Source organism: Wyeomyia smithii, chromosome 3, assembly GCF_029784165.1.
Source record: "Wyeomyia smithii strain HCP4-BCI-WySm-NY-G18 chromosome 3, ASM2978416v1, whole genome shotgun sequence".
Taxonomy (NCBI): Eukaryota; Metazoa; Arthropoda; class Insecta; order Diptera; family Culicidae; genus Wyeomyia; species Wyeomyia smithii.
Window position 1 is genome coordinate 52,349,276 of NC_073696.1, and position 21,263 is coordinate 52,370,538.

At 37.9% G+C, this 21,263-nt stretch overlaps 1 protein-coding gene across 23 annotated transcripts in view; it reads right to left on the reverse strand.

The window, feature by feature from the left end:
* The window catches only part of LOC129732202 (probable serine/threonine-protein kinase yakA), a 320,944-nt gene that overhangs the window by 26,521 nt on the left and 273,160 nt on the right, over positions 1-21,263 (reverse strand). The gene's annotated exons all lie outside the window — the stretch shown is intronic.

Here is a 21,263-nt window from a genome sequence, read left to right on the forward strand (position 1 = left end):
TAACTCAGTTACAGTTTTAAGCAACAACATCTAGTTTTACTCACTGTGAGATAATTGTTTGTTAACCCAATAAAAGTTGACTTATTAGTATTATGTTTAATTGAAAATTACGTTTCTCACCTAAAAACACTGACACTTCAAACTTTTCTATAACACAAGCACCAGCTTGTCTCCTTCAACAACTATTTATTGGCAAAACAATAACCTTACGACTTAAAACCAAACCATCAAACAATCGGCGATAAACACGAAGTCAAACTAAATCGATTCACTCGAACGACGTGTTGATCAAAACTGCTCGAATTCCGAACGTCCAACTGGTTATCGTTGCTCCCCGCAAAAAAAGCCTCAACGCAGTAAATATCAATTCCGGAAAGAACTTGCTCATGCAGCTACGTCGGCTACTACAGTCAGACATCATTTTTCCCAACGTGGTGAAATCCCTTCACGAAAGGTCAAAATCGTTCGCATTCCCCCGGTTGGGGAAGAAGTAGTGGATGGTAATACGACTTGCGGAATGCGTACCCACTGCCTGTACTCAGCGAGAAGCTGCAGAGAAGAATTCACTAGAAAATCATCTTGATCACCAGTGCTTTGTGAAGTGCTGTGGTGTTACCTTCGGCCGGCCAAGCGGCTCAGGTATGTAACGAAGCATTGCAGCACCGACTGAGCGAGCGGTATTTGGTTTGGAGCACGTAGACAGCCACCGCCGAAATTCTACCGCTGCTCCATTCACCGTTGGTGATTCAATTTCTGCACTAAACAAGCGCTTAAAACTGGGTCAAGTTCGGCCGAACCATTCCATATACAGCGACAGAGACCGGTTCGAAAATTAACCAACCGCTCACTGACTCTGTGATGGTGGTGTGTGGCGAATTGCGCTTTCGATTCGAAACAGTCGACGATTTTTTTTTGTATGAGTGTTTCCACCGCCATGGAGAAAGTGAGAGTGTGCGAAAACAAGATAATTTTTGCGTCATCACGAATGGTTTGTTTGCAATTGTGCTTTTGAAGTAGGTGTGAGAAAGCCCTGAATAACCCACACTCATGATGACATTTGCGAATTACTGTGCGTTTTTATAATGTTTCAGGACGACGCACAACCTCGGTTAGCAAAACTATTTCTGCTAAGGATGTTCTCTAGTGCCCTTGAGCTGAAGTAAAAGCCTGATAATCTCAAGGACAGCCTTTCATCATCGTCTGATTCCTCAGAATTTCATCTGTTATAGTGTTGCTCTCTAGCCTGCACACAAACCAGGCAGTGGCACTAAGGTAAGTGGCTTAGTGTAGGTAAGTGACACGTCAAAGCAACAACAATACCGAAAAACGGTGTCAGTAGGTCACAGTCAATTCAGCGACGCCTATAGACAGCCACAGCCGAAGCCGAAGGCGGCGGGTGGTGCAAATGCAATTTTGGTGTATTCGGCGACGAATACCGTCATCGTCTGAATACGAGCAACCATGTACACGTACACGTATAAGCTGTGATGGGACGCAGAGGCGGAAGGTTTATCTTACGATAACCACTGTATAGCACGTACACCGGAGATGGTAGCCCTTAGCAAGCAAATAAGAATTTGCGAGCAAGTGGTCAACGCGTGCGTTGAGGACGTGCGGAGTGGGTGTGCAGTGCAGTGAGCTTTCTACGGGACATAGAATATGCTAGAAAGCGCTTCAACAAAACGACACAGTTTATGGCCGGTTCTATGTGAAAAACTGTGCCTGAAGTGCATATTGATTGTCATTCGGGTACAGAGATGCACTGACACTGATGTTTACAATCTTTCCCTTATGCCTGACCGGAAAAATCAATATCGTCATTTCAGGGGTTCCTGTAACGAATTATATACCAGAAAATTGTTTGGTTATGTTCCTACATAAGAGAAAACTATGAAGCACAAATAAATTTAGAGTCATTGGGGTATAAAATTCTATAAAAACAGTTTGTCTCTATATAAATATAAAGAGCCTGGGTAAATGTCATTATTATTGTAAAGAGTGTGTTTCTACACCTTTTTGATCAGGAAATATTCAACATTTCAATGAAACTTCGCACACATATTAGGATTAGTAAACAAATAATGTAAAAAATTATATGATTTTAGTGGTGCTGGTTAGTGGTGGTTTTAACAATTTTTTTTCTAATGAAAATATGTTTCCTAAGTAATTTGTGTTTCTCAGCAACTCAGAAGTGTATTCACGTTAAATCTTGGCATCATGATCCTTGTTTAAATAGAGTCGAAAATGGGACTGTTTCCCCGTGGTGAAAATTTAAAAATATGCATTATAATTAACATCACGTTCCCATCGAATTTGATAAAAAGGAGACGCATAGTCATTTTAAATTTTGACGTCAAAATGTCGTGTTTATCAAAATAAATAATTTTTTTTTTAACTTAACGCTATAATATAAACCAAAAATGTTCAAAAAAAATCCACCCTTACGGATTGGACGGGTAACAATTAACCAGAAGTTTTTATTAAAACATAAAACAATATCGAACGCTTAGCCTTGGAGCTAATAGCGGTCTCGATCAGCTAGATTAGTTGAGAGAATTCGTTATCGATATTGTTTTTGGCACATTTTGCATGTGTAGGATAAGTCGAGAAAATTTCCAGCTCGAAAAGATCCTCGACTCGATCGGGGATCGAACCTGATATCACAACCGTGTGGGAGAGCTAGCCGACCGTCATCGCTAACCACAGAACCACGGGGACCACCACCAGTTATTAAGACATAATCATTGTTTTATGTCTTTTAAGCTGGAACTACAAAGTCAGCAGAACAAAGAGTTAATAGCATGAAAATTTAGTGCTCATTCGATGCTCATTTTATGCCATATCGCCGAATTTAATGCTCCATCATTTCTTCGAACAATGTTCTTGTTTGCTAGCCTAAGAAAATAGCTAGCAGACAACATACGAAAATAGCATTTTTAGTCACAAAACAGTTCTATAACGGTTAAAAACATGTAATGCTCTTGAAAAAATCTGATTTTCATGATAATTTTATAGACTTCGAATGAATTTTTCAAAAATATGATAATTCATGAATAGCTTCATTTTTTTCAAATAATTTCTGATCGGGAATCCTTTTGATACGATAAGATGCCCATTAAATGCTTCCATATGCGAGCAGTTTCAATAACTTTTTTTTTCAAGCATTTTTCATTAAATATATTTTTTTCAAAAATATTGTTCTGCTAGCTCAAGAAAAAAGTTAGCAGTATAATGGCCAGAAACAGCATTTTCAAGCAATAAACTGTTGTAGAATGGTCATAATAATTTAATGCTCATTAAATGCTCTTGAAAAATTTTTATTGATTTTGTATAAATTTTTCAAAAATATGATAATACATTAATAGCTTTAGTTTTTTCAAACATTTTCCTCTGAAAACCATCAGAATCCTTTTGATACGATTAGATACAAAATCAATAAAATTATCATGAAAATCAGGTTTTTTTCAAGAGCATTTAATGAGCATTAAATTATTATGACCATTCTACAACAGTTCATTGCTTGAAAATGCTGTTTCTGGCCATTGTACTGCTAACTTTTTTCTTAAGCTAGCAGAACAATATTTTTGAAAAAAAAAAATATTCAATGAAAAATGCATTATTGTTTGAAAAAATGGAAGCTGTTCATGTATTATCATATTTTTGAAAAATTTATACAAAGTCAATAAAATTATCATGAAAATCAGGTTTTTTCAAGAGCATTAAATGAGCATTAAATGTTTTTGGCCGTTATAGAACTGTTTCGTGACTAAAAATGCTATTTTCGTATATTGTCTGCTAGCTATTTTCTTAAGCTAGCAAACAAGAGCATTTTTCGAAGAAATGAAGGAGCATTAAATTCGGCGATATGGTATTAAATGCGCATCAAATGTGCACTAAATTTTCATGCTATTAACTCTTTGCTCTGCTGACTTTGTACTTCCAGCTTAAGGGACATCATAGTTTTATTAAAATATAGTCAAACCTCAACACTACTTGAATACAAACTTGTATAAAAAATTAATATTTATTGTAATTTCTGAAACCTTGCAAGAACAAAGATATTAACAATGCTTTCCGTTTTAAATTATTATTCACTAGAAACCTAAGTGACCTGGCTTGGAAAAAAAATCGAACAAGAATTAATTTTTAAGGGGGGGGGGAGTGTCAGCCGGTTATAAGTTTCAACAGTTGCAGTCTGAATCCCATGAAGCACAACGACATGCCCAGATGGGCATAGAACATTGCTGGTCTGAATGATTCTTTGTAAATTTACAGTTTGTTATTGAGACTTGAGATAAAGTCTAGAATTCCTGTTGATAAAACTGTATGAAAATTTTTATGTACAGTACATAGAATGAATATTTTCAATTTGCTCCTTGAATGTAGGATCCTTATCATGAATAAATCCTAAATATTTTACTTGATCAGTGGTCTTGAATTTTTGTCTTAAATACTATTCCTCTTAATAACGCGATTTTTGGTGGGTTTGAGAGATGAATTTCTTGGCTTATGAGAAAAATAATTAATAGTGTTTTTGATGTTTTTGTACTAAACTTCCATTTCTACAAGTATGAAGAAAATAGATCAAGACTTTTTTGCAGCCGACTCTAAATGATACGAAGGTTTCCCTTTTACATAAATGTCAGTATCTGAGATTTTTCGCATCGATCAAGAGTAATATAAAATAATTATAGAATTGGGAGATTGGGCCCAAGATACTTCCTTGAGGTACCCTAGCCCTAACAGGCAATCTATTAAATTTATCAGTTAAATAGTTAAGCTGAAGAGCGAGGTCAACCAAATTACTTAGTATCATTTTCGTGATGTAAACAGGAAATGGAAATTGGACATGTTAGCAATAAAATCCTTATGCCCAATACTGTCGAATGCCTTTTCTATGTCTATAAGAGCAGATCCAGTGGAAAAAACCTTCAGATTTATTAGTTTGAATCATATTAGTTACTCTGAGACACTGATGAATAGTCGAATTAGAATTCTCATTCACATATGTTCAGCTTTTAAAATTGGAGTGACTGGCATTCTTCCATTTGTAACAAAGTATGCTAACTCGAAGCATCTGTTTAAAATTTAAAAAGCTTTCGGGAAGTGTTCCGATGAGGATATAGCAAATCCCATCATCTTCTGGTGCTTTCAGGTTTTTGAACTTCTTGATATAACTGGTCGACAATAGCAAAAATTAGTTGCCCTACAGTTCAAGCAAGCCGTCCCAAAAAGATTATAGCGTTTTAACTATTTCCGTGAATTGGATGCCCCTAGTAAATGCGGAAGTGCGGCAAAAGGCCGTAGAGTGATTGCTCGCCTGGTTCGTCGTTTCTACGCTTAAATCCGAAAAAACTCTTTCTATTCTCTGAAAAAACTATTATTGCTAGGGGCACCAGAATTCACGGGAATGGTTTAAAAGCTATAATTTTTCATTTTTTTCCAGCTTGACAAAACCCGTATGCAAGTTGGGTAACGCTAAAAATTGACTCAACAATCGATTGCTTGGTGCGAATCCAATCTAATCCTCTAGTTTCCTCCAATTCCGTAGTACTTACGGAAGTGTCGCTGAGTCGGTGGCCTCCTGTAAAGTATTCTTCTTCCCTGTTTACAAAAAGTCACAAATGGTACTGTTTTTGTATGGTTAAAATTTTAAAAAAGAAAGGAAACAAGGCGCTCTCCTCAATTTTGATGGAAAGGAGTCGCATGGTCATTTTCAATTTTGGCTTCGAAATGAAGCACGACCGACATTGAATAAATAATTCGAAAAAATATGAAAATCCAAAAAGATTAATAGACTGTAAAAGTAAAAATAAACTAGTTTTTTTTAGAAATTGACAACAAAACATGCGTTTACATAACATTTTCTATTAACACTACTTGTACACAGACTTGTATACAAGATCAATGGAAAAAATTGAATTCTTATTAATATGTGTACAGCTTATGAAATTGGAGTGACTTTGGCATTTTTACATTTTGTAGGTAAATATGCTAACTCAAAGCGTTTGTTAAAAATTCTCATCGAAAAATTTAAAAATTTTTGGGAAGTATTACCAATCTTGTTTTCGAAGGTCTTGTTAACACTGGTCGACCGAAGCGAAAGAATTTTGCCCCAAAGCCCTAAAAAGATTATAACTTTTAAACCGTTCCTGTGAATTTTGGTCCTTCTACGTCATCTACGTTTACTTACGGGAAAACTCATTTAAGTCTCTTAAAAGTTATCTTTGCTACGGCACCAACATTCACAGAAATAATTGAAAATCTATAATCTTTTATTTCGTTTTCCAGTTCAACAACCGTTCCAAGCATAACAGTCCCTGCGTCCGTAAGGTTTACGTAGAACATGAGACAGATATGCTTGGAACGGCAGTCGAGCTCTAGGGCAAAACCTGTGTTTACCGGTGGGAAAGATCCTTCATTCAAATCTGTTTACTCTTCAGAAAAAAATCTTGAACGGTGATCCGATCATACTTTTGTGATACACCTCATTTTCAGTAGGACTCGTTCAAATTGAAATTATAAACACTCTCAAACTAATGTGCAGGTTTTTGAGCCTTCTGTTCGTTCACCATATCTGATGTCTGGAATGGGCTCCCTCATAACCTTCGAAAGCTACAAGAAAGATTTTGATTGTGGTTCCAGTCGTCCAACTTCTCTCATGAAATTTTCATTTCGCAAGAGTGTGAGTCTAAGTTTGATGATGAGAGATGGTGTTGACGCCTTCGTATGTTTTTCAAACATTAATCCTAGTTGGTGTATTAAAATTCACGCGAGCCTTAGGAACTGATATACTGCTATCTTTGAATCTTATTTCCTGAGTCAAAAAATGGTACGGTTATTGCTTGGGGGCCGTTCCTAAACCACATGGTCATATTTTGATCACATTTATACCACCCACCGGACCCCCACCCCCATGGTCTTTCGATCACGCCCTCCCCCCCACTTGCGACTTTAACCACGTGGTCTTTTCATTTGTCGAGTCAATAAATTCACTTTAATTTTTTTAGGTATGTTTCGGAAGAAAAAAATGCGAAAGCTACATTCTTGAATTGGTGGCAACAATAAATTATAAGTCAGGAAAAAAGACCACGTGGTCATTTCGTTAACCCCCCCACCCTCGTGCGTGGTCTTCTTTATGACCACCAAGTTTGAGAACGGTCCCTTGGTGAAAATAGAAAAATATAACGGAAACACGGCGCATCCCTCAATTTTGATAACATGGAGACGCATAGTCATTTTGAATTTTGGAGTCGAAATGTCGTGCACTGCCGCTATTCGCATAATAGACCTATGTAAAAGTTGCGAGTTCTGTGTAAATTTTGCGAAAATGAGTCCATTTCGGCATGTTTTTCAAGAATAGCCATTAAAAAAGTGAGGTTTGGTTCCCACAACCTCGATTTTAATGGCTACTCTTGTAGAGCATGCCAAAATGGACCCATTTCCGCAAAAAAACAAGAAAACATAGGACTTTTACATAGGAATGTTATACGAAAAGCGGCAGTGCATATCAAAATTATTTTAAAAAAATATGAAAAATGGACAAGTTTAACAGACTCCATAAGCGACAATTAACAAAAACTTTAATTATTGTTCTAGAAATTGACACAATATCAAATCATGCGTTCACGTAACTTTTTCTAGCAACACTACTTGTACACAAAATTGTATACAAGATTATTTCATGATTTCTGAAGCAATGCATTTAAAGGTCAATTCCGACGCGCCCTATTGATAAATCTACGTATGTTGGATATAAATTTATGGCGTTTTAGTAAAGTTGATGGGAATGATCCCCGGTATCTTTTGATGTTGTAAAATTTAAAAATCATGTGAGATAGAAAATATATATTTTTGCCTAATCGAGATACAACGTCGGTGTCTTCAGTGAAGTTCTAGATAACATCGAATTGACTTCGAAAGTTTTGACTGAAAATATAACTGTCAAAACACATTCTCAATAAAAAATATTTTTTTCTTTTTTCTTGGGCCTCCACTGTGTCCTGCAAAGTTGTCAGTAGCATCAATATACACAATTATCTGGAAGATACTATATTTTTATCGTTCACAACCTATGAGGTATATATTATTTTTGATTTTTTTGCCATATTTCTGACCTCTTTACCTTTCTTAGGAATATGCATTAGGTAGTCAGCATATGAAAAAACAGCAATAGAACTTTCAAACTGTTGTGGTTCCGCTGGTTCACGACATCCTGCTGAGGAATAATCATAACATTAAAAATCGATGTCTTAACGTTTTTACCCCTTTTTTTATGTTTCATTGAAAACAGACCCTGCAACTCGATTAGGCAAAAAATAGATTTTGAATCTCGTACGAGGAGTTATCAGCTAAAGGCGTCGAAATCGACTCTCGCCACAGTGCAACGGTTCTTTTCAGAACCACTGCACAGTTTTGTATACATGTATGGTTCAACTTAACTCTAGAATGCCTGCATCGTATTCTATGTGGTTATAGATGTATTAAGATAGGGAGGGGTAACTCCCAAGACTTTCGTACATTATGAGAATGTTCTGATTGAATTTGATGATTTGCAGGTCCTCGGCCTTGTCTGAATGCCGGAAGTTGTTGTCCAGCCGCTGGAATGTGATTTTTTTTTCTTCGTCTGAGCTGGAATGTGATGTTCGACATCATTTTTATATCCAAGATGAAGAATTTCACTTTATGGAAGCAATATCAAACTGTGGAAACGTTCGAACGATAAAAACAATTCAAAATATTGAAAAGTCAATCAAGTCAACCATTGATGAACAGTCTGTTTCTGTGACTTGTAAATATCAAAAGAAATTTCTCCTAGCTCATACCATTCACAACAAACCGTTTAAAACAATTCGATCAAACGTAAAAAAGTTAGGCAGTTGAAAAACTACTCTTCCAGCGCCGACTCTCAGCAGACTTGCACAAACTGCAAAACTTTCTCCTTCCTCTTTCGAACCCATTTTGCATGACGATTATGGAACCGCATTCCATTCTTCCAAGGCCACCGTTCTCCTTCTTCAGGGAAGTTTTTTTTTCTCGTAAAATTACTACACATCATCGTCACCAGAGCTGGCAAAGCGCTGCTGTGCAGCATCAGCATGCAGGTGCGATTTGGCTAGTCCTAGGTTGGGTTGCAATTAAAAATATTAATTCAGCACCGAAACAAAAGAATCAGTGGTGATGAAAATTTCTCCCTTATTTTTCCGCTCCTCCGTTATGTGCCGTGGTGGCCATTGTTTCGGTAACAATCGACGCGCTCTCTTAGAGCATTTTCGTTGCGACGAAAAAAACCGATGTATAAAGAGCAAATACAACAGTTTCACCATTATTTATTGATGTTACTGGTTCGTTATCAAACTTTTGTTATATTCGTCCCGCGGACCGATGTCGTAAGGCATCAATTTCAATCCGGCTGAGAGTGAATTGACACCCAAAAAGGCAGCACCGTGTGTAATGACACGCCAATCGCCAGGTGACATATCGGCAATTTGGTTTAGATGTGAAAATACTTAGTAAACAACATTAAATTATTGCGACTGTTTTCAAACCGGATCTGTGCCTCGTTTGATATCCTTTGTAGAAGGTACGGTCTTACAAACACTTACTGCATTTCAAATTAAAAAATTATGGAATTTCCACAAATCTTTTTGTGAAAATTTTCTCCAAACGACATTTCACCTCGCACTGTGTATACTTAGTGCGGCCCCTCGGCCACTGCAATTTCGTCGAAATTTCGTAAAGTCATCATTATCGGTCGCAATTAGATGGTTGATTATTAATACCCATTTCGTTACGGTATTACAACAATCAACCGGTGGTGGTACTTATGCGCAAACGGAACAAAAAAGCACAGCTTCGGGGCGTTATCTTGGCAGATGGTGGTACCCGCCAACCTGGTGCCTTGCCAGCCGAGCTGTACCGGTCGAACCGAACCCATGCACGATTTGATAGCGCCATCATTTGATTTGACGTATGAGGCGATCGCTTGCAGCGATTGGTCGATTGCGTTCCTTTCATTGCTATGGCATAAGTGAAAATATATAAAGCACGCATACACAGACCCCACACAAAATTAATCCACCTGACAACAGCAGCAGCAGCTGTGTTGTGCAACACAGTCACCCGAGTGGGGCAGATTGTCACGCGGAGGTAGACGCGTCGAATTTTTGAAACTGAAAGAATGTTTGGCCACGATAAAAGCGGAATTCCGATTACGGATGACATCATCATCGTACAAATCTCGTTATATTATTAATTTTTTCCCCCAAGTTGAGTACAAAACTCCGATTGTCACGTTAACGATAACCAGACGGTAATCCACCAGACAACCATATTTTATGGTGCCCCATCGACAGTAGGGCTCGCGAAAATTCGAAAAGTGCGTGACGCGTGCGCGTGTGCCGAATGGCGAGCACAAAAGGACAAACAGAAAATAAAAACAGGCAAATAAAAATAAACCATTGAACAGTGAAACCACCATGGACTTGGACAATTTTATTCGGCTGATGGCGGTCGGTACCAAACCAACACGTTTCGCTTTCGATCTTATTCCCGTGCAAATACCTACGGCAAACAAGCGAACGACGCGCTGTGAGCCGCTCTGTGCTGCGTTGCGGCTTTCGGCTGTTACTTCTCTTTACCATAGGACGACGGTGGTGGTGCTTCAATTTTCTGTGCGAAATAAAAGCGCTATAAAAATCGGGTCAATGATGAACGGGCGCGCGCGCACACACTGGCAGCAGCACTCGGACCACCGCCGCTGCGAAGTGGGTCACACACAGCATGCAATTTTCGCCCTGTTGATTGTTTGGCTTGTGCTTTGTTATTACCGCTTTTACTGTTGGTGTTTTTTGTTGTGGTTACTGTTGCTGCTGTCTTCACGGATGGAGACGGCGACGTTGATGTGGTGGGAGTTCGCAGGTTGGTGCGGTACTTTCGCATTTTTCACGATCACACCGACCGACCGACCGATCTGGGGAAAGGTTGAGGTCTACTACGATGCTTGGTTTTCGTGTCGGAATTGCGAAAAGAGCGACAGGTGAGTGGCTCACTGTGCCAGACGCGTCACGAGACAGGCAGTGGGAAAGAAAGCACAAGCTGAAGTAATGTCTGTGTAGTATTTTGCGTGTTGCGATAAATGTCATTTAGGATTTGAGTGGCTTCATATTTTGATGTTTACGTAATTTTGTTTAATGGATGTAAGATTATCAAACGATTCAGATGCGGGAATAAAATTATCGAAATCATCATGAAAGTCGGTGGTTTTCTCAGTGCAAGCGGTTTATTTCATTTTAGCTAGAGATATGGAAGCAAATTTGTTTACTGTTGATATTTTTTTTACACATTTGATACAATCAACGCGAAGTTTTTTGCCTTTGAATTGAATTATGCGATTTTTCTTAAAATAAAATTCACACACCAAAATAACTTTTCTCGGTGCTTTCAGCAGTACATGATTAAATTATGTCTAATAAAAACATTTCAAAACCTATAAATATTTTCGCACTGTCACCTATTGGACAATGACGATAGAATCTATAGAAAATATGAAATGAAAATTTACTCACATTTTTCCTTCAGTTTGCCTACAAAAAGATCGAAAGAAGCGTTCTCAACAAAATCTAAATTAATGGAGAGTATATCTTCTACATTTTTTAATAAAAGATCGCAAAGGGAATAACTTATATTCCATAATTTCAATGAAAATTATTTAAACTTTTCTCAAGGTGTCTTAGAGAAATATTGATTTGTGAACAATTTTGTATGATAACCAAAAAATCAGCAAGTTTTTCTTCCGATCAAAAAAAAAAAAATAAAATTGAGAGCATTTGTGCAAATGTTTCTTCATCTCATGGCGGCCGACTGCCTGGAGATGTCATGTGTCATTTTAACGGAAAAATATTTAAAAAAGATATATTCCGAATAATGCCGAATAGACACACGAAATACATTTTTGTTTTTCTTTTGTGATGCTCTGTTGCTAATATCCGGCAACTAGAGCGGATAGCTATCGCAAACGCACAGCTACAGCAAAAGCATTCTGAGAAGACAGAAAAAGAAGGCTGTACTTTTGGAATGCCTGCCCTAGCCAGCTAGAAAGTGCATCAAAAGGACGCAGAGTAATAGGTCGCCGGGTTCGTCGGATCTCCGTCTGCTTACCGCAAAACATCGTTGAAGTCTCTCAAGACTTGACGCACTTCCGAGGTAACTAAGTGGATTAAAATTCACGCCAAAAAGCTAAAATCTTCCATTTAATTTCAGTTTGAGTTTTAGGAATATTTTGTTCGCTTTTGTCGAAATTCGGATGTAGAGCCCGATAGCAATGTTAAACTTTCTTCTACAAAGTTGTTACATATGATGAAGCGCTTATTTTAATGTTTTTTTAAAACAATAGTGACCAACATTTCCGATGAAATAAAACAACTTTTTTAGAGACCTAAATGAGTTTTCCTGTAATCAAACGTAGAAGCAACGAACCCGGTGAGCACTTACAATGCGGCATTTTGACGCATTTCTGCATACATTAGGGCCTCCAAAGTTCATAGGAATGGTAAAAAAGCTACACTCTTTTTAGGGCAACTGTTTCGAGCTGTAGGCCAGTGGGAGATTATACAATTCACACACACACTGTTCTGAGCTTAAGGGCAACATTATTTTTCGCTTTTGTCGACCAGTGTACTGCCGATATTCGCATAACAGTCCTATGTAGAAGTCCTATGTTTTCTTATTTTTTGCGGAAATGGATCCATTTTAGCATGCTCTACAAAAGTAGTCATTAAAATCGACGGTATGGGAATCAAACCTTACTTTTCTAATGGCTATTCTTAAAGAACATGCCAAAATGGACCCATTTTCGCAAAATTTACATAGGACTCGCAACTTTTACATAGGACTATTATGCGAATAGCGGCAGTGTAATGGAGTCTAAAGTTTCAAATGATAGAATCCCGAATAATCGAGTTCCCGAATAATCGAGGTTTTGGATAATAGAGTCCGACCTGTATTTTCAAAGAAAGAGAAGACTTTTACGAAATTGTTTAAAATTAACGGAGCTACAGCATTGCAGGACAATTTTCATCTCATGAAGGCTACATTAATTGCATATTTTATAAATGTACTGTGTGAGTGATGTTTTTGAATAAATTCAAGATCTGATGGCTGAATTGAATAGGCCGAGACGCTATGTGAGTGTTCTATCATTACAACGACATATTGATTATTGTGTTCCATAATGTGGTTACATCGGTATCACCGTTTGAAATCTCTCACTCCGACGTTACACCTTGGTTTTAGTTTCCGCAGAATGTATCTCGATATAGTGCGGTTAGACGTAATCCTACGTTGAAATGACTATTATCTCTATCTACAAAGGTAAGACAATTAGATGTTCGATTTCATCGAAAATTTTGATCATTTTATTTCTGAAAACATGGAAATGAGCGCTTCATCTTATGCAGTAGAAAACAACTTGCGTTTGAGCTTGACGACTGCACATTTCGTAGTTGCTTCTCCATAATCGTTCAGAGCTAGTGAAGTTGCACAAGGAACCACGTGTATAGTTACTTGGGATTAGTTTGCCATCACCAGTGTACAACAATTCAGTTTAGTAGCTACCTCTTTGTATAGATCGATAACCGCGCCGGCCTCGTCCTTACAATCGCTAGGGTAAGTAAGGGAGGAAAATACAACAGTTGTTGTTGTCGGAGACCGAGTTTACCTTTGCATCTCCACGACTGCGACGGAAAGGAATGGTTGTGTTACCGTGGTAAGTGACGGAATTAAACAATGTTACGCGCGAAGCTAACTCATTACAAAGACAAACGATAAGTTTTTTCATTACAAACAGTAGTATTTCAATAATTTTCTGTTTCCGATTCCGTACGCCTTCGAGAAAGCAAAAGCACTTTGGTAGACGCGGTTTATTGGAATGTATCCATTGTTTAGTTTTTAGATTAGTTGCGATAGTTTTCGACTCCGGTTTGCGACACATTACACATTATCTCTGCATTCCCACGACTGCAGCGGAAAGAAAGTTTTTTTGTAAATATTTCTCCGTGGCTTATGTAGAAGAAAACAACTTTGTAGAAAAAAGTTTTTAATATTTTTTCATTATCATTTTTGATTAGGATGAAACCTAAAAATCTCCCAGATGGTCTCGAGGTACGATGCTGGCCTAACAACCCAGTCGTCGTAGGTTCGAGTCTCGGCTCGGGAGAAACTGTTAGTGTCAGTAGGATCGTAGCGCTAGCCCCGCAATTGTCCTGTTGTTGCTGCGAAGTCTGTGTATAACAAACAGAAGGTCAAGTTCCGAATCGGAATGTAGCACCAGGCTTTGCTTTGTTTTGAAACCTGAAAAAATATTTTTATTATTAATAGGTACTCGGCTCAGAAAATAGATCCAAAGTTAGATCTCTCTTTAGCATAAATTAAACGAAATCAAATCCAATTTACTGAACTAAGGATTCGACTGAAAATATTTTTGGGGTCAAAATGATTTGTATGATCGGTATAGTTTCTTCGGCGAAGTTGTAGATAATAATTTTGCCCTTCCAAAATAGTATAAACTTCAAAAATATTTTTAATTTTTTAAGTTCAAATAACAATCAACGTTCAAATAATTTTTGTAATTTCCGTAGAAAAAAATCAGATTTTCGAAAAATGTTTTTTTTTGTCTTTTCGTTCATTTTTTGTCTTACGGCGCATATTTTTTCAGGCAGGATAAAACAACTGTCTACATCTTTGCTGAAAAAGTCATGTTCTTGCTTTATTTTTTTTTTAAATCTCAAATTTTATTATTTTCCTATGATTAGACATTCAGCAATGTTTTGCCAATCTTTCGTAGTTTTCGCAAAGAAAAGGGTTTTTAAAAAAGGCGCTTTTTGAATAATAATTTTTAAACTATTTTTGATATACTTTTTGGAAAGCTTCATTGTGTTTATATTTTTCGAAAAGACGAAATCATTATCTACAGCTATACCGAAAACGTCACACTGAACAAACAAACCGTTCGGGTTCTAAGAATATTCGTTATCATCAATGCCGTTTTTACATTAGTTTTTTTTCTCAAAAATTAGTCGTGGTTAAAAATTACTCAAATAGCACAAAATGACATCTTTAGCTTATAGGAACATCTGGGCAAAGATTCAGCCAAATAAAAAATGGTCTAATAAAATTGTTGTTGTAAATCCATGATGTGTGAAGCGCAGTATACACCACACAAAAATTATTGAAGAAAATAAGCCGAAAAATATCTATAAATTAAATATCTTAGAGATTATTGTTTAAATCTAAAATCGAATATTTTTATAGAAAACTACAAAATGTTACCTAAACAATGATGGTTATTTGCATAAGAACAAATGAAAACTAAAAAAGTAATAATAAAAAATAGCGACAAAACGATTTGTTTGATTGGGGTAATGTTATCGGAAAAGTTGTTGAGTCCTTTAAAGAAATATTGCTAAATAAATATGTCTGAGAAAAAAAGACAAACAAAAAACAAACAGAGAGAAATCAGGGTTGCGAAAAAAATTTTAAAACCAAATTCCCTGATTTTCCCTGAAATATAACTTCAATTTACCTGATATTTTTCAGCATTTGGCTCAAAAAAGTGCAACGTAAATGAACGCAACCCTGAAATCCCAGTGAAAAATGTATTCGATCGATATGAAACCGAACAGCAGCGGTCTTGATTTCGCTTTTAATGCTAAAAAATAAGTTTTTGTGCTAAAGATCCATTTAAAAAAAAATCGTATATCGGTTAAATTTTTTTCCCTGATTAATTTACAGTTCTCACTGATATTCCCTGATTTCCCTGAGAGAAAAACGAATTCCCTGACATTCCCTGATTTTCCCCGATTTTCCAGGTTTTCGACACCCTGGAAATCTAAACATATAAAAATGCAGCTCTGTCTGTCTGTCTGATTCATATAGGCTTGGAAACTACCGAACCGATCGGCGTGAGATTTTGTATATAGGGATTTTAGGGGCCGGGAAGGGTGACTAAGATAGTTCGAGACCCCTCTCTCTTCTGCAAGGGAGGGGTCCCATACAAATGAAACACAGATTTCTGCACATCTCGAAAACTAACCAAGCAAATGGAACCAAATTTGGCATGTGGATGTTTTTAGGAGTAGCAAATATGTCCATGTTGATTCGACACCCTTCCCTATTCTGGAAGGGAGGGGTCCCATACAAATGAAACACAAATTTCTGCACATCTCGAGAACTAACCAAGTAAATAGAACCAAATTTGGTAGGTGGATGTTTTTAGGGGTAACAAATATATCCATAATGGTTTGACACCCCTCTCTCTTCTATAAGGGAAGGGTGCCATACAAATGAAACTCAAATTACGCACAGCTCGAGAACCAATCAAGCAAATATAACCAAATTTGGCAGGTGAATGTTTTCAGGTGTAACAAACATGTTCATAATGTTTCGACACCCTTCCTTCTTCTGGCATGTCTCCAAATACCATTTCGAAATCCAAGATGGCGACTCCCCGTTCCTGAAAAATAGCAGCAAATGACCAAAAACCACCAAACATGGATATTTCCGTAATTGTTATGATGCACTGAAGCCACAAGTCGCTCTCAGACAACATTTCGAATTGTAAGATGGCGACTTCCGGTGTGTGGAAACAGCCTAAAGTGACCGAATACCACCCAATATGAGTATCTCTGGAACGAGAATGAAGCTGAAAGTTGACCTCAGACGCCATTATGAATTGTAAGATGGCAACTTCCGGTTTCTAAAAAACAGCCAAAATGGCCGATTTTCATACAATATGAGTATCTTCGGAACCAGAATGATACACAGCAGCTAGAATCGACCACAGACACCATTTTGAATTCGAAGATGGTGACATCCGGTTTCTGGGAAACAGCCGAAAATGACCAAACAACACCCAATATGGGTGTTTCTTAAACCAGAATAACGCTCAGGGGCAGAAATTGTCTCCAAATGCCATATTTAAATCCACGATGGCGACTTACGGTTCCTGTAAAACAACCCAAAGGGACCAAATACCACCCAATATGAGTATCACTGGATCCAGAATGATGCAAGGGGCTATAAATTGACCCTAGACAACAGTTTGAACAGCCGAAAATAACCGAATACTACTACATATGGATATGTCCGTAATCAAAATGATGTAGAGAAGCCAAGCATTGACCCTGGACACTCGAAGGTGAAGCATTCCTGTTAAGATCGTAACAACCCTCATTAGTAGATGATATGAAAGCTGATGTCTTGAAGGAAAACATGCTGGCACATGGGCAACAGCAAACTTAATAAAGTACGCACAACACTGTGAGCGGAGCCGACATAGAGCTCTTGCTTCCTACCTAACATGCATCCGGTACTTGATGCTCGTTTTAGATTGGCACGCAATGAATGAAAAACAGCAGCACATAGCAAATCTCTTTTATTAAGTCTTTCCTATGGTTGTTGAAGTGTGAACCGGCTCTGAGTGTAAGCATGGACGACGTTTGCAGATGACTATATCGTCAGTTGATTTCAATACTGCAAGAATTGAATATCGATACGCTACTTATAACCCTACATTTTTTTGTGATTTTTTTTTTGTGGGATGAAACTTAACAGTATTTAGCCACATTAGTAATGATTAATGATATGGTCTAAAAAATTACTTAAATGCAAAACGGACTCTGCTAAGAGATCAAATGTTCTAAGTCGAAAAAAAATCGAGAAAACATATTTTCTGATTCGCGGAATAATAACAAATTCCCTTTTTAGCACTATGTTATTGAAGGGGTTCAACTGTTTTTAGGATTATTTTTATAGCAATTTTCACAATTATCAAATAACACAGTTAATACGATTTGACGCATGGAGAAAAAAACAAACTGAACTATTTCCCAAGAGCAAAACCAAATCAAAGCCATAGTGGTTGTACTGGTTGTATTGATTGTTCATCATCACACAATGATAATCTGACCACACAGCCATACACGCTACGCGTTTTAGCGAATACATTTATAGCAACTTTTTTCTGTCAAAGTGCTGCGATTTTGCAGTCAACGAAGGCGCCGAAAAAAAATAACATCAGAGAAAATATAAGTGATATGAATTAATCCAACTTACTCTACCAGTGTCGGTGAAGAGTGAGTGAAAAATCAAAATCACGAGTTTGGACCTGAATCTCTAACAAGTTCATCATAAGTGATAATTAGTTAACTCACAAATAGTTGGAAAGTTTCCAGAAACTTCACTTTGATGTTTAGACTGTTCCGAAAGCAAGGTGACAAAATAAAACCAACTCGGCATCGAAAAAGGCATTTTTTTTTCGGGGAGCCCACCGCTTGAAGGCCTGAAAGTGAAATTCCGGATTCCATCAGCTGGAGCGTGGTGATGCAATACAACAGATAAATTGAAGAAAGAAAAAACCGCGTTGGAAAGGAAAGCTGTTGTCGATTTGGGGTCTTATAAAACAACACCCGAAAGCGTGTGGCGGCGGTCGATCCGAGCGGCAAATCAGCAAGGGCTTGTTCGGAATTTGAGCATCGTCGTAAGCATAAGTAGCACACGTTTGGGACCGACTGCGTGACGGCAACAGGTCTGAAGATGATGTTTATTTATACTGCGATGATGTTAATCGAAGCGACTATAACTGAGAAGAGATGCACTTCAGCTTATACGCAACGTGATGTAAGTGATAAAATTGATTAAAAATGTATGAGATGAAAAAAAAAGTTAGACGAATAATTAACAATACTGTGTTATGTGATTTTGATCATATTTTGACTGTGAACTTAAATGACGCAAACTATAAAATCATCGAAAATGCATGAAAAGCCGATAAGTTCCTAGCCACGTTTGATTCAATTTTTGTTCCAGCCTTTGCACGACTTAACGACGAATCGGATCCAATTCATTGCTGTGCACAAGCAGCGCAAAAAAAAACCATTTGTTCAACTTTCAGCCAAGAAGGGAAAACAATACCACCGTTGAATAACACCCCCTCCAAAATTCCATACCGGTTTTTTTAAAGTCAAGTTCACGCCTGTTGTTCAGCAGACTAGGTGGGAATATGTATGTATAATAAGCAGCACCACTTATTAGCGGTGAGCACGAAAATGAAAGCTCTTTGGTACATATCAGGAACGCCTATACAGTTACCGCACCACACCACGCTCTGTTGTGTCCCACGGTCAAGCAAAAACCGACCGAAAGGAGTAATCCGAGCGAGTGTGCGTGTATATGTCTGCTACCAATCGGGCAACTTGGGCACATCACACCCCGAATTTTGGAGTACCACTTGGCGAGCGCAGCTCCCCTGTCCGATGAGATTGCAAAACGGGCACACGGTAGTTAGTAGGCTGCTGCTGCTGCCGCCTAGATTGTGGATTTTTGCATGCCGGTTGAGTAAATAGTCGCTATTATATGGCGGAGCGCGTGATTTGAAGTTCATGCCGTCCAGGGACCAGTGTCAAGGTTTGCACCATCAAACACCATCAGCCGGACAATGGTAATAGGTCTTGGCGTTTTTTATTTTATTTTGGGAAACACAAACGGTTAATAGCTTATAGTTAATAGTAAATAGCTTTCCGATCCGATCTCTCCCTATAAGGTAGATTAGATTGCATTTCAAGAGGATAGAAGTACCGGAGTTGATTGTTGGCCATGACTGGACCGTTCCTATAGTGTTGGAAGGATGTAAGCAATGAATAGATTGAAACTACTGTTAAACCACTCACATTGTCGTCATGGTAGCATAACGAAAAATTAGACAAGTTTCTTCGTATCATATTTTTGCACGCGGATCGTGTAGAGACCCTAAATTGATTAGAATATTTCAAAGTCAAATCATATAATCCCCACTTCTACGATCATTTCTAGCTATATAAAACTTCACATTTGGTCTATTTCATCCAGGTTCATTCGAAAGCGCAGGATATAAGACAATAAAGTAGAATCCATTCGCCCTCGAATAACAAAATTAAATGAAACTCGTGCATCGTTAAAATATCAGCAACATCGAATGCTACGTTTTTCAAACTGTGACGGTCTTTATTAACGTTGAGGTTTTATGTTATATCCGTTCATTTCGTGAATGTCAATTCGTTTATGGTTTTATTGCTTTGTATCGGGGTTTTTGTTTTGGAAAATCAGCACAGTTAGAAAGGTGATCGCATTACGGATTTGTGGAGCTCTAATAAATTTTCGCCATGAATCAGTGCTTGTTGAGTTTATTTCCTGAGCTTTGCTTGCTGATCGTCGGTTCGTTTTAAAATAGGTTAGTTGATTTGTTGGGAGAATCGGTTTATGTGAACCATTAACTCACGCGCGGTACTTTGAGCGTACTTTGCGTGCGTTGACATTGAAATAGGGGAGAAACTAAGAGACGTTTGTTTCACAACTTTCCCTTAGGGTTAAAGAAGAAACGATTTTCTGCGAACATTAATCGTCACAAGAATGGTAATTGCCCATAAATACACGCCCCTAGCTTATCTGCTATCAGCCGTTCGATCATCGTCCAGAAACTTGCTACCGAGAGATGTTAGGTAATTGAAAGCTACTGGTGGCAGCATCACCTCACCATTGCTGGCAGCACTACAAAGCCTACAATAACCCCATATTCACCACTCTTCTGGCGTGACCTTTATTCACAACTGAGCTGGAATAGCATCAGACATAGGTAAGTAATTGGCGCGGTAAACGTGTGACTCTTGACAACGGAGCGACAGCCAGTAGTGTGACACATCCTGCCTCGTCATCGTCATCGTCGTTCGTTCATTGGTGGTATGATTTATACACTCTAGCAGTACTGGGCTCTACTGTAGTGCTGCTGTGTCACGGTTGAAAGAACGCATAATCGTCGAACGAAAGGTTTCGTTGCTGCTACCGCCTTCAAATTGTGCTTTTCTCGAAGGAACAGACAAAATTGCCACAATAATAAGTCATTTAGTTCCTTTCGAGAGCGGACCTTGAATCGGACAAGAATTGGCCTTTAACCAGTTGTGACAGGTTTGACACAGACACACACACAGTGCGGCACTGAGATTAAAGTATTGTTTGGTGTTCTACAAGCAAGGTGACCGATATATTTGTTAAAACAAAAACTTTTGCCAGAATCATTAATAATGAAACCAATCTTTGATTAATTGGAAATTTATTCGAGAACCTAGAAACCGGAAACGGTTTGTAAAACTTACTGGCTGTGTTCGCTTTTTTTTTCTTCACATGGGTACATACCTGCAATGAAGGAAAGAAAAAATAAATTAGTGAATCGTCAG